This window comes from Triticum aestivum, chromosome 3D (genome assembly GCF_018294505.1).
Source record: "Triticum aestivum cultivar Chinese Spring chromosome 3D, IWGSC CS RefSeq v2.1, whole genome shotgun sequence".
Lineage (NCBI taxonomy): Eukaryota > Viridiplantae > Streptophyta > Magnoliopsida > Poales > Poaceae > Triticum > Triticum aestivum.
This window is the reverse complement of record NC_057802.1, coordinates 777,674-793,259: the sequence shown is the minus strand read 5'-3', so window position 1 is coordinate 793,259 and position 15,586 is coordinate 777,674. Positions and strand designations below refer to the sequence as shown.

The following is a 15,586-nucleotide window of genomic DNA, read 5'->3' as shown; positions in this document are numbered from 1 at the left end:
TCTATAGTTAGGCCTCTGCCTACCCCTCCCCCACCCCCTCCCCCCCACACACACCGATACATCGAGCGCTCTAGTCATGTCTCCCTGCCACACACAAACTTGACATGTGCCCTCTAACGTTCCGGTAGGCCAGTCGCCCTATATCTTTGACTTGCACACACACACAATTTCGATGGCTCTCTTCATCGATCTCGCACCCACCCACTTGATCCTCTCTTCGACTCTATCGATAGCTATGACCCCTCCCTCTCTTCTCGTGGATTGCCCGACCCTCTATGTATGATATGGATAGGCCTCCATTTCACACACATTGCATGCAAAATTTTGTTTGAGATGTCATCGACACATATTCCCACAAATAATTCACGAAATCAACCCCCACCCCACCCCCACCCCAAAACAAAAAACACTCACGAACGCGGTTTGTATCTCTCACACACACCCACGTAGGTGGGGGACGTGCACGAAGAGAAGAGGTGCATGCACGGCGCACGTACTCCCGTCTCTTTCCCAACCACACCCGCGCGGGTACACGGTGGAGCTCATTTCTGTACGAAAAAGGCAGCCCACGTGGTAATTTGGCACGTGTACTGGTTGTCCACTTGGTGGAGGGAGGATCGTCTACCACGGGTGAACAAACAAATTGCGACTTGACGTGTTATGTTAAAAAAAGAGGCAAACCATGTGGGGCCTACCTTAGAGGCAAGGCTCTATACACTGGAGTACTTTTGATGTGTCCCGTCAACTCGCAGAACGAGGAGAAGCTTGCTTAGTACGCCGTCTCCCCCGCCCACGGGCGCGGTGGCTCGCAGGATGAGGTGAAGCTTGCTCCGCCTTACGCCCGCTCCCTCGCCCATGCGCGCGGTGGCTCGCAGGACGAGGAGAAAAATTTACTACTCCCTCCGTTTACTCCTCGTCCCTACTACCTTGGTTATAGAGATTATATCATATTGTTTGGAATATATATGTCCTTTAGTAGATTTCAATATGAACTACTAGTACATACTCCAAACACTGATGTATATAGACGTATTTTAGAGTGTAGATTCACTCATTTTGCTCCGTATGTAGCACTCTCCCTCGCCCCTCGACCCTCGCCCACGTGGTGGACGTGCAGCAATTCATTCGGTCTCATATAGCCAGAACGATATATACTGCACTACCATTATTGCTCGACTTCCCGAAGAGGCGAAGAGCCAATCGCAAGGTTAATATTTTGGAGATGCCAAGCGCAAGGTTATAGGAGAACGAGTAGTAGGTGCCGCGTCATTTATAAATAAAGTTTTTTTTCTTCAGTGGCACGTACGCAATATGATAGGTTCATATGGAGAGAAAAGGAAACCGCTCCACTATATACATAGTCAGGACGGGCCAGCCTACACGGTTGCTTGCTGGGGTTGCTCTCTTCACACTCTCTCGCACAAAACGACTGTGGCCACATCTCTAACATCCCGGCGGATCACGTCCGCTTGGGGAAGGGGTGGATGCTTAGTGTAGATGCGGTGGCCGTCGCCGACGGCGAAAACCCACTGTCGGCACGTCCCGATCAGGGGTCCCCGCCGTTCTCTCTCACAAAGCCGGTGAGGTTGCCTTCGTCCCTTGCTCACTGCCGCGACGTGGGCAGTTGCCGCCTCCCGCCGCCCTCCTCAAGGTTGAGCTACGTCCCTCAGGTACAACTCCCTTTACAGCCGGCTTGCACCACTGCTCCAGCTGCCCACATCACTCCCTGTGGATATTTCTCTACTTCTTTGCCCCGCACATACCTCTACTGGCTTCTACGTACTGTATTTGTGATGAGTTTATGTCTCATCAACTAGTCCCAGTAATCTTATTCTAATCACGCTTCTTCAATTTCTTTGCCACAGGGATGCTCATCTCGATTTTGGTGAAACTGCACAAAATGATCCGATGGTCAAAAGGTTGCAAACTTCATTTATTAGGAAGCTCGAACGTTGCCAGCAAATTGAAGCCTGGTCAGGGTTCACGGTTCAAGGGCTAGGGACTGCATGGATCGTTTTTTTCTTTAGCTGCCTCTGTTCCAAAATAAGTGTCAACTTTAGTAGTAGTACAACTTTGTACTAAAGTTTGCACAAAGTTGAGACACTTATTTTGGAACGGAGGGAGTACATATTTGCTATGATCTGTCAATCATTGAGATGCAATAGCATGCATGTTAGTCTCCTTTGTATTTGATGAAATGTTGCAACGGGCAACCTTGGACGCAAGATACATGTAACAGAAGCTGGAAGCTTCATAGCATTGTACAAATTTATCTCGCTGATAAATTACAGTACGTACTATACTAGTACTTCCTCCGTTCCTAAATATAAGTCTTTGTAGAGATTTCACCATGAACCACATGCGGATGTATATAGATGCATTTTAAGTGTAGATTCATTCATTTTGTTCCGTATGTAGTGGAATCTCTACAAAGACTTATCTACTAGTAATAGCTAGCCCCCACTACTAGGAATTCTCTATCCTCTCCTTGAGCCACATCATCAAAATTGATGTAGCCGTTAGATGAAGTAAATCAGTCCATAATAGCCGTCTGATCTAGACGTTGAGAGGCTCCGCACTAAGCCACATGCAAGCATGCAGAAATACCGTGGCACATGCATGTGAGTGGGTTTTAAATCACATCAACATGTCTGCATGCAAGCATGCACCGGTAGCATGCATGTAAGTGAGCTTTTAAGTCCCATTAACATGTCAAAAAGAAAAATATAATCCCATTATGCAGTAGGAGTTGGCTGATCTTTTTTCCTTACGTGGGATGATCTAAATGATGATGGGAGTTTATTTAGTTTGGCTACCACATTTGTCATGCGGTTATAGAGTTTTTTTAGTTCTATGAAATCGATAATTTTGCGCAGAGAGATATACCGCTGTTCCGCGGCAACGCGCGGGGACTCATCTAGTAATATTTAGGAACGGAGGGAGTACTATGTAAAGAGTTAGGTGTCGCACGGTGATAGTGTGAGGTGGGCCATGTAATCACTGAGCCTGCGTGTTTTCACTGCTCTTGCACGCCTCCGCTGTAAGAATGGAGAAAATTGTAATCTAGTAGTAGTACCTCCTTTCGCCGAAAGCGTGGGACATCCAGCAGTCCTACCACCTCAGTAATAAAGACCAATGAGCCGTCAAATCACATAGACCCAGCAGTAAGTTGGACGGACGAAGCAACCATCACTCTTGCGCCAGTGAGAGGTCGCGTCCGCTCTGCCCGGGCATGAATGCGGCACCGATTCTTTGGAGCGGCGCTGACCGTTTCGGGCGGGAAGCGCGCGCGGGCGATGGAGGGGCTTTGGGTGGGCCAGGCTGGTCAGGAGCGGGCGTGGTAGCTGTCCGCATGTCCCTACCGGACACGCCCGGAAACGAGAGGATGCACTGACTCTTGCGGCTAAAACCGTACACTACACAACATCTCTCTGTAGGAGTAGGTTGATCTGTCGCTCTCTCTAACACACACATCCTGTTAAACGCGCACACACACACACACACACACACACACACACACACACGCACGCACGCACCTTGGTCCCGTTGCACCTTCTAACGTGACTTATTACACCTAGACGGAGGGAGTAGTAAGTATACGAGATACGGTGGCACACTGACTTAAGTCGAATACAAGTGCCCAAAATTTGTGTGCATGTTATAATAAGGATTCACTTAAAATAGTACGTGAGTGAACAGAGGGATCAATTGGACAGTGTTCCCGAGCAGTAGCGAGATGTGCGACGGTGATATGTAATAGCCGACGGTGATATGTAATGTCCTGCCATCCCACCCCTTTCCCTCTGAAACCTCCCAGTCCCACGCCGCATCTTCTCTTCTCCCATGTCCCAACAACTTCTTCGCCGCCGCCGCCATGCGCCAACCCCGCTGTCGCCCGTTGATCCGGCTGCGCACCTCACCCTCGTCGCTCTCCCTGGCCCAGCAACATCACCCACTCCCTGCTCTTCCTCCCGACGCGGAAGTGTCCTTTCAAGTCTCGTCTCCGTCCTCGTGGTCCTCAAATCTGGCAGCCTCCGACCACAACGCTGCCGGATCTAACCAACCAATAGGTGCTCGACGCCGCTCCTCAGGACCGCGTCGGTCTTCTTCGTCTGCTCTCTCTCTCCCTCAACCTCCCACGGCATGTATCGGCCCCTTCTGAAACTCCTCATCCGAGTGGCCACCTGATGCCGCCGTGTAGAACACGCTCACTCCTGCCTTTGCCCGCCTGTACCAGGTCCGGTCGCCTCTTCCTTTGCGCAATTCCTCGAGCAGGTCATATATGTGGCGTATGTGTGTTGTTTAATGGATGGTGAGCTTATTTTCTGGTGGTTGGGGTCCAGGATTTGCTCCTGTGGTTCAAGTTGAATACCGGGGAGATGGAGATGGTGACATGGCTGGCTTCTGTGGTGGTGAGGTTCAAGTTCTACAACGAGGTCATGGTTGTTTGCATGTCTGTTTAGGTCTATTTTTTGTGTGTATGGTTGAAAAACAAAGCCATGCCTATTAGTTTGGAAAATAAAGTCAAGTTTATGTGTTAAAAATAGTTTGATTAACTAGCAAGTGGCCATTTTGCAACGGTGAGATGAGCTAGCTAGCTTGTGTTGATGCATGTATGTTTGGTCAAGGCTAGCTAGCTACAGCAGTTTGACTAGTACATAAGAGAAGAGACACTATGTCAGCATGTGCAATCAGAATCGGGATGTATACTTCACACTATTGTATAACTTAACTAGCAGTCCTCCATTCATGTAGATGTAGTACGTACATTCCTTGTTCTTTTTCCAAGTTTTTTCATCTTGCTTTTGCTTTTCTTTTCAGTATTTTGTATTTCTGTAACATTTAGCTCCTGTTCCTAAGGCTGATGCATCCACTGACATGTCAACATCATGTCCTGTGTGTTCTTTCTCCAAGATGTAGTACAGGGGTTCTTATTTGATGTTCTTATATACGCTATGTTATCATGCAGGTGGCCGTTGGGCCTATCTGAAGAGCAACAATGTAACGCTTTTGAGCTTAGGTACAAGAAGTCGTATTTGAAAGGGGACGAGATGATGTTCATCAAAATGAAACTGACACATTTAGTTATGCGCCAATTTATTTCTAGACAACATGAGCATGGAGAAACATATATGTGAAAGGTTGGTCTATCTGAAGAGCAACAATGTAACGCTTTTGAGCCAGCGTACAATGGCTTTCAAGACGCATGCTACGGATAACTTGCTTCGAGTCCTGCTCTTTTTATTTGAGGTGTTTTCTTAGCTTACCACGTTGCCTAGGTGGTACTATTGTAGTATATATAATGTATGCACCTGCTTGTGCCCTATTTTCCTAGATGTGGCTCATAACTTAGAAATCTATCTTTTGGCTGTTTTCTTTACACTAAATCCATCTTAATTAAGGTGCCAGGGGAAATTTTTTGTTGAATTCATATAGGCAAATATGTTACTATAATCAATTACAATAAAATCATTTGCACAGAGAAAATTTCAACATTAGACAATATGATTTGGCATGTTTGACCCTCTGTCAGGCATCCTCCTTTCTAGCTTTTGTTTTTCCCTGTAATGGCTTTGCCTCTTTTGGTCCTGAACTTTTGAGACCATGATGCTTTTGAGAATGTATGGAAAGCTTGGTTTCATTATAACAATGGAACCAGGGTCTAAAAAAGTGGACATTGTTGAGAAGAATTGGAAGTACATACAGAAATACTGGTAGCTTTAACCATGGAGAATGATTTTGACCTCTCATACGAAACATAAGAAGTGGCTTAATTTAATTAGGTATGTGTAGTATAATCTAAACTATTGTTGGTGGAGATTTAGTGTGAGCTGCTGCTATTTAATTTGTTTTGAATGAACAAACAAATTATATATTTCTTTACATGGCATTCTTAACCAGTTTACTGTATGCCCAAACTGCCCAGTAGTGGTTTGCTAGTCTACTACTGCAAAATATAAACGTTGGTATATACTTCAGTGGGGTTGTAGATGTCCATTGTACTTGGTTAATATATTTTTTTGTAATCGCAACAAGCCAATGAACCGATTATCGACGCCGCATTGTATCTTTCAGATAAGGATTTTTTTTACCTGTATCACCTGTCCATCTTGGTGTAACCATAGCACATGCGGGTTCTGGAGATATGATTAATAAAATTAATTAGAAAAATGTCATGTTCTTTGAATTATATGAATGTTACAAGTAATTCGAAAAGCATGATGTATTCTGAACCGTTGCAAACTTATTATGAAATTGAAATCAGTGTGGTTTATTGGTAGATTATTCCTTTAGTACACAGAGCAATGTGTAGTCCTCAATCTTTATTATTTGGACTATGTGTTCCTGGTGATTCATGTTACCCTGAAAATTGCATGTGAAGGATCAAAAGGTTAATACGTAGTGATACTGTTAGATAGCAGCTAACCAGTCAATTAGAACATCTAAGTTTTGTCATTGTATGCTCAATTAAATTTCAACTAGATTACACAATTTTCATCTCCCTTACAACTACTCTATTCATTTCTTAGGAGTGGGAAACAATACCGGAGGAATCGTGATCTATGGCAAGGGTGATGATGTCTATGGCGATGATTGTCATTATCTATATGGCAATGGGCGTTATGATCCATATGGTCATGAAGATGAGTCTGATCTTTCTTCAGGATATGCAACAAAGTGAACTTAATGCTTGGACCATTATATCTTAGTTACTATTTTTGTTTAGCATTTCAAACTTCCTAGATAGATCATTATGATCGATGTAATTTGGATCCGCTAAATATACTATATGTTACTTGGTCATGTGTGGTTGTGCAATTATAAGATAGTATATTTGAAGTGGAAAACAATCCTTTCGGGGTGACTAATGGCCTACCATACAACAACAGAGACTTCACTCTTGATGAATCTGTATATTGATGTTGTTTGTCAGGCTCTCAACCGTAGGAATCCCTGAAGGGGTGTATACACAGTCGGCGATCATAATAGCTTTCGATTTCATTATCCTCCTGGTTATGGCAAACCCCGAAGGGTTTCATTCTCCTCTCGGTTATAAGAAACCCCAAAGGGTCAAATATACCGTCATCTATTGTGAAAGCCGACGGGAAGTAATAACGGTCAGAAAATAAATATTCTACGGGGAACCGTCAGCTATAAGCATTGTCGAGTTTATGTGAACCAGCTGGAGACCAAAACATGCCCGACGACTCACCGTCAGCTAATTACCGTCGGAGAAGGTATTAACCAAAAGTACCGTCGGCTATAAGTGTAATGGCCGACCAAGCATAGCCGACGGGAGATTGCCGACGGTGTACCGTCGGTTATATGTAAATCCGACGGTGGACTGAAATATCCGACGGTAATTTGACCCTCGGTTATAATGAAAAATCTAGTAGTGCGAGGTAAGATACACCGCTGGCGCTTTTAATTTTTCTTATTAATTTGTTTGTTTCACCCTCTGACTGGTGGGACCCAACGTACTACGTGGAGAGAGGTAAGGTGACTAAGACTGCATTATTTCTGCACCACTGTGGATAGTCTTACCACCAAAGCCACATGACACGATTATGATTGAAATCCCAATGACTCCCACACACACCGAAAAAAAACACGGCATGCTTGTCACACGAATGCAGGAATGTATAAAAGGTTATTTCCCTCTCGTTGAACATAACGGGAGGGTTGTGTAGCTGGTTAGCCTGTTCACTCATCAAACTTGAGGTCTCGGGTTCGATAACTACACTTGAGCATAATTTGTGCCAAGAGGATTCTTTGACTGGTCAAAATGTTTTCTAGGGTTTGCACGCTTCACACTCTCTCTCCAGTATATATATATACACGCTGGAGCCTCAGCGCTTGTAGATGCTCTCTTCACACTCTCTCGCCCTCTCCCGCTGGAGCCTCAGTGCTTGTAGTTGCTCTCTTCACACTCTCTCGCCCTCTCCAGATCTAAACAAGACTTCGTTGGCCTCTCTCTCCCCTCACTGCTGCTCGAAGAGCCGGCAGGATCCGTCCGCCGTGAAGGGAAGGAGGCTTAACGCTGTCGCCGTCGGCGAGGGACTACTGGCGCAGCTGTTCACTTTCCACCCAGCGGCGGCGCGGGAGGGCCTCCGACCCCTTCTTCTTCGCCGCCGTCCCGTCGCCCACCGAACCACGCCCCAAGAACCTTAAGGTATAATTTACTTACTCCACATGCATTGCTCTAGCTGCATGTATACCATGAATCTAGGACGTGGTTCAAAGAGGAAAGGAGTGGGGGGAAAGTAGTGGGAAAAGTTGTATATAACATGAATCTAGGACGTGGTTCAAAGAGGAAATGAAGGGGGAAAGTTGTATAGCATGAATCTAGGACGTGGTTCAAAGAGGAAAGGAATGGGGGAAAGTAGTGGGGAAAGTTGTATCGCATAAATCTAGGACGTGGTTCAAAGAGGAAAGGAAGGGGCGAAAGTACTAGTTCGAAAAGGAAAGGAAGGGACAAGGCTGTAGAGTTTGAGCAGGACTAGATTTGCTGCACTCGCATAGGGAAAGGTGTCTAAAGATAAAAAAAAACTGGGACCAACACAAATATGCTCCTTGGTTGTTTGTTCTTTGTTGCAACAGACTGTGCATGACCACAGTACATCGGTAGATGCACATGGTGCTGGTGCGTCCACTATCCCGTGCAACTCATTAGTTGTTGTTAATCGAAGGCCCTGTTTCGTTAAAAACTCCCTAGTCCCTACCTGCTTGGTTCCAGGGACTAAACATGGACGAGAGGTTATTAAATGACATGCTAAAAGACCATGTTACCCCTAGTAATGAACTAATAGAGACAAGGTGCGATGCGTGGCAGGGGCAACTGTTGGAAAAAGTCCCAAAAAGACTCCCTCGGGGTCTTCTTTCTTTAGTCCCAAATGCCCACTTTTAGTCCCTAAAAGTCCCTCCTGTTTTGTTTAGATGGGACTGACACGGAGTTTTTTTAGTCCCTACACCAAAATGTCCCTGTAAACAAACACCCTCTAATAATGCCGCTGGAAAATTGATGCAATGCCACAGTTAAAAACAAATTACATGTTTAACGAATTTTATTGTTAATATAATCTCTATGTTAATATTAATCAACGCCACCGTTTGAGAAATGCTAATGCTACCGTCTTGCTTTCTTTCCCATTTAGATAAGGTAGATGCTTCTTTTTGTTGGCTTCTGTGTCATCCACCGTTATTGACCACTAATTGTTTCCTTTGCACCTCTGTGTAAACAGGGTTATCTACTTCACCTCGTTGCCATTGTGACCTTTTGTTGCACTGCACAAAACACTTTTGTTTTAAGAGTGTTTTGTGCAGTTCAACCAAAATGTCACACCGACAAAGTTGCTTGATTGCTTGATCTTAGTGGAACTGCACAAGAGGAGATCTTACTTCCTATCCGTTAAGGCGAATTTGGTTCAGATCTTCTTCTTGTGAGTTGTTTGAATTCCGCATCATGAGAGGTCAGTACTAGCCTTCTTTCACATGATTCTGCATTGTGCTTTCATATGTTGTGCTACTTGTACGATAATGTTGCTTGATTTTAGTGAACTGCACAAATGGAGACAAGACTTCCAATCTGTATGTGCACCGTAATATCCCATTGAGGTAAGATAAGGATATTTCACAACTGCTGGCCTGTATTTTGCCACATTCATCAGAAAATTAAGTTTAGTACTATACTTGTGCTCCCTAATTGACATGCCAAATCTTACATTGAAGGCGAAGCTTGTCTTCTTTATTGAACCAAGTGATGAAGGGGAAGAACAAGCGAAAGAAAAACAAAAATCAACTCCCGGTGCTGTAATGAAGCACTGGAACTGTGATGACACAAGTAATGATATAGTTTTGCATCTTAATTTATTGCTATGGCTGGAACGAGAAATTGTTTTGCCACTGATTTGATGCCACTCTTAATGTAATATGTAATTATCTCTACTTGTGCAAATAGGGATCTTCTTTGAAGATACCATATATTTTAGTGGAACTGCACAAGAAGATGTTGGAAACATTAAACTAATCGAGGAGTATATAGTAAGCATGGCCACCACCGTAGATAGCAACAGATGGTTCCGGAGAAGTGCTTCATCTGTATGCTCTACACAATAAGCCTCCTGACAAAGGTTGGTACTCGCCAACTGATTTCATCTATATGATTGAGCTTTGTCATCTCTATTGGTGTTGTGCTACTGTTTAGATACTGTCATGAAAAAGTGGTATTGTCCTTGAGAAGTGCTTCATCTGTGTTGTTTTAAATATTTCCTTTCCTTTTTTTCGAGCAAACAGGGATGCTAGCATTTAGTAGTCCTCTTGTCTTTGCACAATAGGATCATCTTCCTCTGAAGAAGAATATGGAGTACGTGAAGTGACTAGTTCCGATTATGCCAGGATGAAGAAGCCCTGTCTATCTTCTCATCAGAAGGAGGAGTTGAAGGATGGTTACATTACTCCCCACAAGACCAAACTAACTTTAGCTCAGAAGGACTGACAAATCTCCATTTTTTTGCTGTGATGCGCGAGTACAATATTGTTCTAGGATTCTTTCTGGTGAGTTCCATTTTTCTAAAAGTGTGCTCTACATGGACCATGTATGTGCCTGTTGAAACTGTCAATTCATAGTACAGTTTGCTTTATACTAATCACTTTTTTTGTATTTGTGCAAACAGGGGTGCTCAGCTTGATTTCAATACATTCATTTCCACCACAAGAAAGGAGGTGCCGATAAGTTCAAGGCGTTGCAACATATAAGGGCGAAATCATACAAGCTACGCGCGAATTTGGTTGATTTTGGTGGAACTGCACAAAAAGAACAACTGGTTTATTTAGCACGAGGTGTCATGTCAATGTCCGAACTGATGGCAAACCCTGCCCATTCCACAATCGTAGGCATTTGATATTTTGGAATGGGACAACCTTGTCAAATTTTGCTCATTGATTTTAGCAAGACATGCGTTTGATATTTTCGAATGGGACGCCCTTTGCTGTCAGCAGCGTCGATCAATTTTTTCTTTATTCTTTAGTTGTGAAGTAAATATTGCCTCTGACATGTGAGTCGCTGAGATGCATAATCATCGATTGTTTTGAATGTTCTCTATGAATTGCCTGACCTGTGTGTTTGATTGCAATGTACAGAAACGCTAAAAAGCTGCTCAAACTCTTTGTACTCCTTCTGTTCCTTTTTACTTCGCACATTGTGAAAGTGCATATTTTTTTGTATAAGATTGGTCAAAGTAGAGATACTTTGACTGGAGACAAAACTTGTATGCACGACTAGAAAGGACCGGAGGGAGTACATGTGAAACTGCTGCAAACGAGGTGATCACCCTGGGAATAATGCTAGTACGTATTGTTTTGCGTGTTCATCCAATGCCAGTGATACAGGAATTCGAACTAATCGAAATAAATTCATTCATACACGGTCGGATTTCATATAAACATGTCCGATTTCATTACATTTCATACATTCTTCACCTAAAAAGGGGTGCGCTGGAGGTATAATTAATTAACCGAAGCTACCCACCTGTGTCCCGCTGAGCCGAACAGAAGCTTCAGTGACTTAACTGCAGGTGCAGTTGCGTAACTGACATGTGGCCTGTTGGGCCCACGTGTCAGTCAGCCAACTGCACCAGCAGTTAAGTAGAAGCAGCGTTCTTCTCCAGCGCAGCTCTCCGACTCCACGTTGCCGCCAAGAAGCTAACCAGCCGTCAATGGTCAACCCGGCTAGCTTGGCTTCAACCGGAGGGTAGCAGCGTGTCCTTACTTGGACCCGAGCGGCGGCGACCTACCGTGTTCTACTCTTCCTCGTTTTCTGTGTGGCGCGGCCTCGTTGGCAGCGGGGCGGGGCCTCGGCGGAGCCGGCGATGTCCTCTGTCTCGTTGTCGGCGGGCGGCGCCTCAGCGGAGCGGTGGAAATCCTCCCCCACGTTGCCGGCAGGGTGGGGCCTCGGCTGAGCCGGCGATGTCCTCTGCCTCGTTGTTGGCGGGGCGGGGCCTCGGCGGAGCCGGCGGTGTCCTCTGCCTCGTTGTTGGCACCGCGGGGCCTCGGCGGAGCAGGGCCTCATCGACGCCAGCGGAGCGGTGACTCGTCGGAGCCGGCATTGTCCTCTGCCTCATCCTCGGTCTCGCCTAACAGCGCCTCGCCCGCTTCATCGCCCTCTTTGCTAGCCTATTTGTAGGCAGCCGCAGCCTCTGCCACCCGCATGCGGTACCGCCAGCGCTCGAGGCGGCCCTTGCAGGCGGAGCGGTACGAGTGGAGCAGCGCCTCCTGCTCCGCCCGCTCCGCGGCAATCTGCTCCTCCGCCTGCAGGTGCTCCTGGAGGAGATGGTGGTTGTAGGCGGCGTCGGCCTGCGCCTCCCGGAACTGCTCCTCACGCATCTGCCTCACCCTGTCCATATATTGGGCACGGGCCTCGCCGATGGTCATGGTGCAATGCAGCGGCGAGGATGGCGCGGGGGAGGGGGTTGGTGCCGGATCGTCGACTACCATGTTCTCCATTGGGACGTCGTCATCCTCCGGCTGCCTGCCGGCCAGCCGGTCGGCAGCAATGGCTGCCATCTCCTTGTGGTCCATCGTCCGCCCGTCCCGAAGAGCGCTGGAGCGCGAGGAAGCCATGGTGGGCAGTAGTGGTGAGGACAGGAGAAAGGGAACGGATGCGGATGACTGCGGCTATGGCCGGCGCAGCAGTTTATATAGCAATGGTGGGCGGGCGGAGGGACGGACGTGTGGCGCCTGAGTAGCCGCCTCGGCAACCGCGTATCATTAATGTGGGCGGCAGATGGACGGACGGACGGCACTTGTGTCGTTTGAAGGCGGAGCAATCGCCTGCACCGGGAAGCGGGCGGCGCTGACTGTTTCGGGCGGAAAGCGCACGCGGGCGAGGAGATGACTTTACTTGGAGAGGATGACAATGGGGACCCACCAGGTCCATAGCCTCACGTACGCAAGTGCCTCCTTATTTTATATATATATATATATATATATATATATATATATATATATATATATATATATATATATAACTATAATTTATTTTGCTTCCTCCTGGTTTCCTGACATAACGGTCCCACACCATTGTCAACCTATGTAGTAGTCAATAAACGAGAGAATTGCACAAGAAGCGTCCGACAGCTGGGACCAAGCAGCTCGAGCAGTATTTGTGTTTTTGAGGTGTGAGCACTGCAGAATTTTTCGATTTTTAGCACAGATATTAATTTTTCTCCTCTGAAGAACAACGAAAACATCGCTGCAGGTATTAACTGGGCGGGCTGTGGCCCGTCTAGCCGAGGCCAGATATCCAGCCCAGAAATTAATTTTTTTCAAGCTGAAAATGGCTAGCCCAGCTGTACTTTTTTTTAGAAATACCCAGGCAAGGTCAAGTTGTTATTCTCCGCCCCGCTGGGCTGTAAATCTTTCCTAGAAGGGATGCATTAGGCTTAACAAGAAAATGGGATTTAAGAAATAATAAATGGGATGTAATTATAAAAACTGGGCAGTAACTATAAAAAAATGCACCAAACACGTGATTATTTTATAAAATATTATTTTTGTATATTGAAAATTTTAATTTCATTAATTGTTGCGAGCGCAATGTTTCGTTGGATTTTTACGTAATATAAATTTATATTGAAATTGTATTTAATCTGACTAGAAATTTCGGGATAAAAATATTTCGGATCTCATCAAAATGTGGGAAATTTTATTGAATTCTGTTTTGAACGGTTGGTTGAAATGGGCTGTACTTTTAACAAATTGTAAATGGGCTGTAGTAAATTCCATTAGAATTCAAAAATGGGCTACACATTCTTACAAATCTCAAATGGGCTATAAGTTCTCTGCCACACACTTTTGGCCTTATTAAGTTGACGCGTCCCCTAAAAAACGGAGTTGACGCGTATGCAAGGCTTTGTCAACTTATAGTCAACACACGGTTCTAGCAGCAGTGGCCATTGGATGTCCATCCAACGGATGCCGTGCTTCTTCTTCAATCTCGGATATTCTAGCTTCACCCGCCCAAAAAATGATTCCTCCCCCTGACATCTGGGGCGCACCGTTTTGGAAGCTGACCTGTGGGCCTACTAAGTTGACGTACCAAGGGCTTTGTCAACTTAGTCAATATAAACGATTCTAGCTGCAGTGACCGTACGATGTCCATCCAACAGCCGTCGTGCTTCTTCAACCTCTGGTCTTCTTGCTCCAGCCGCCCAAAGCAGCGCCGGTCGTGCCGCCTGCTCCTGCCTCTCGTGGCCAGCTGTGTTGCCGCGGAGGCCTCACCGCCCCCTACTACTCCCACCGATGGCCAGGCCATCCCTCCACTCACCCACACCCCCTGTTATTCTGCGGCGACGGCAGCGCAGCCGAACCAGTGAACTCTCGTACTCCCCTCCGCGTGTGCATCCATTGCCGCGTCTTCCCCGGCTCCGCGTCGTCCCCTTCCTAGGCCTCGCCGTCGTCCACCGCGCTGGTGCTCTCGGCGCGGCGTGGTCAACGTGGTCAAGAAACGACTTCCATCGGACGTGGACTGTACGTGGAGAGGCTGACAGCTGGGTCCACGGCAGCCGCAAGGAAGTGCCTCCTTATTACGCGCAAAATAATTATTCCTCCACCTGACAGCGGGGAACACCGGACGGGCTACCGTATTTCGCGAAAAAATGATTTGCCCCCTGACTGCTGGGACCCACGAGCTACATCTTCGCACGCAAGGAAGTGCGTCCGAAAAAAAACGATTCGTCCCCTGACTGCTGGGACCCACCAGCTACATCTTCGCACGCAAGGAAGTGCGTTCGAAAAAAAATGATTCGCCCCCCGACTGTTGGGACCCACCAGCTACACCTTCGCACGCAAGGAAGTGCGTCCGGGCAAAAAAAACAATTCGCCCCCCTGACTGCTGGGACCCAGCAGCTACACCTTCGCACGCAAGGAAGTGTGTCCGGGCAAAAAAAAACAAAACAATTCGCCCCCCTGACTGCTGGGACCCACCAGCTACATCTTCGCAGGCAAGGAAGTGCCTGACAGTCGGGACCCACCTGGTCAAAGTGTACGTAGCGTTGTCATTCTGGTCGCGAACGTGTACGTACAAATTGGTCGATGTAGAGGCGCGCACGTGTCGTAGTAGAGGCGTGCACGTAGCATGTACACGTACGTACAGCGGCCAGGGTGCAAGAAAGAAAATACGGCCACGTATGTGTACATACGGGCAGGGTCTCGAACGCCTACTCGCGCATATGTACGACCAGGGCTCGTGTACATGGCTAGGTCGGAACGGAGAAACAGCGTCGTCGTCGTGTTCATGGGGAGGCAACGGAATGCGTCATGTTCATGGGGAGGCAACGAAATGCGTCGTGTTCATGGGGAGGCAACGGAATGCGTCGTGTTCATCGGGAGGCAACGGAATGCGTCGTGTTCATCGGGAGGCAACGGAATGCGTCGTGTTCATCGGGAGGCAACGGAACGCGTGGGAGCCAACCGGCTGGGTCGGAACGGAATGCGTGGTCGTGTTCATCGGGAGGGCTTGGACGGAACAGGCGATGCAAACGAGGCCTAGTGTACCGCAGAACGGAGGAAACGGACCTCCTACGTTCGG

General features: G+C 46.8%; 1 long non-coding RNA gene across 1 annotated transcript; it reads left to right on the top strand.

The window, feature by feature from the left end:
* The first annotated feature begins 4,024 nt into the window (after positions 1 to 4,024).
* Positions 4,025 to 5,634, top strand: LOC123073524 (uncharacterized). The gene is made up of 3 exons (XR_006435679.1): positions 4,025 to 4,237; positions 4,344 to 4,436; positions 4,970 to 5,634. It is a non-coding gene; the product is annotated as an uncharacterized lncRNA (long non-coding RNA).
* Positions 5,635 to 15,586: the final 9,952 nt, after the last annotated feature.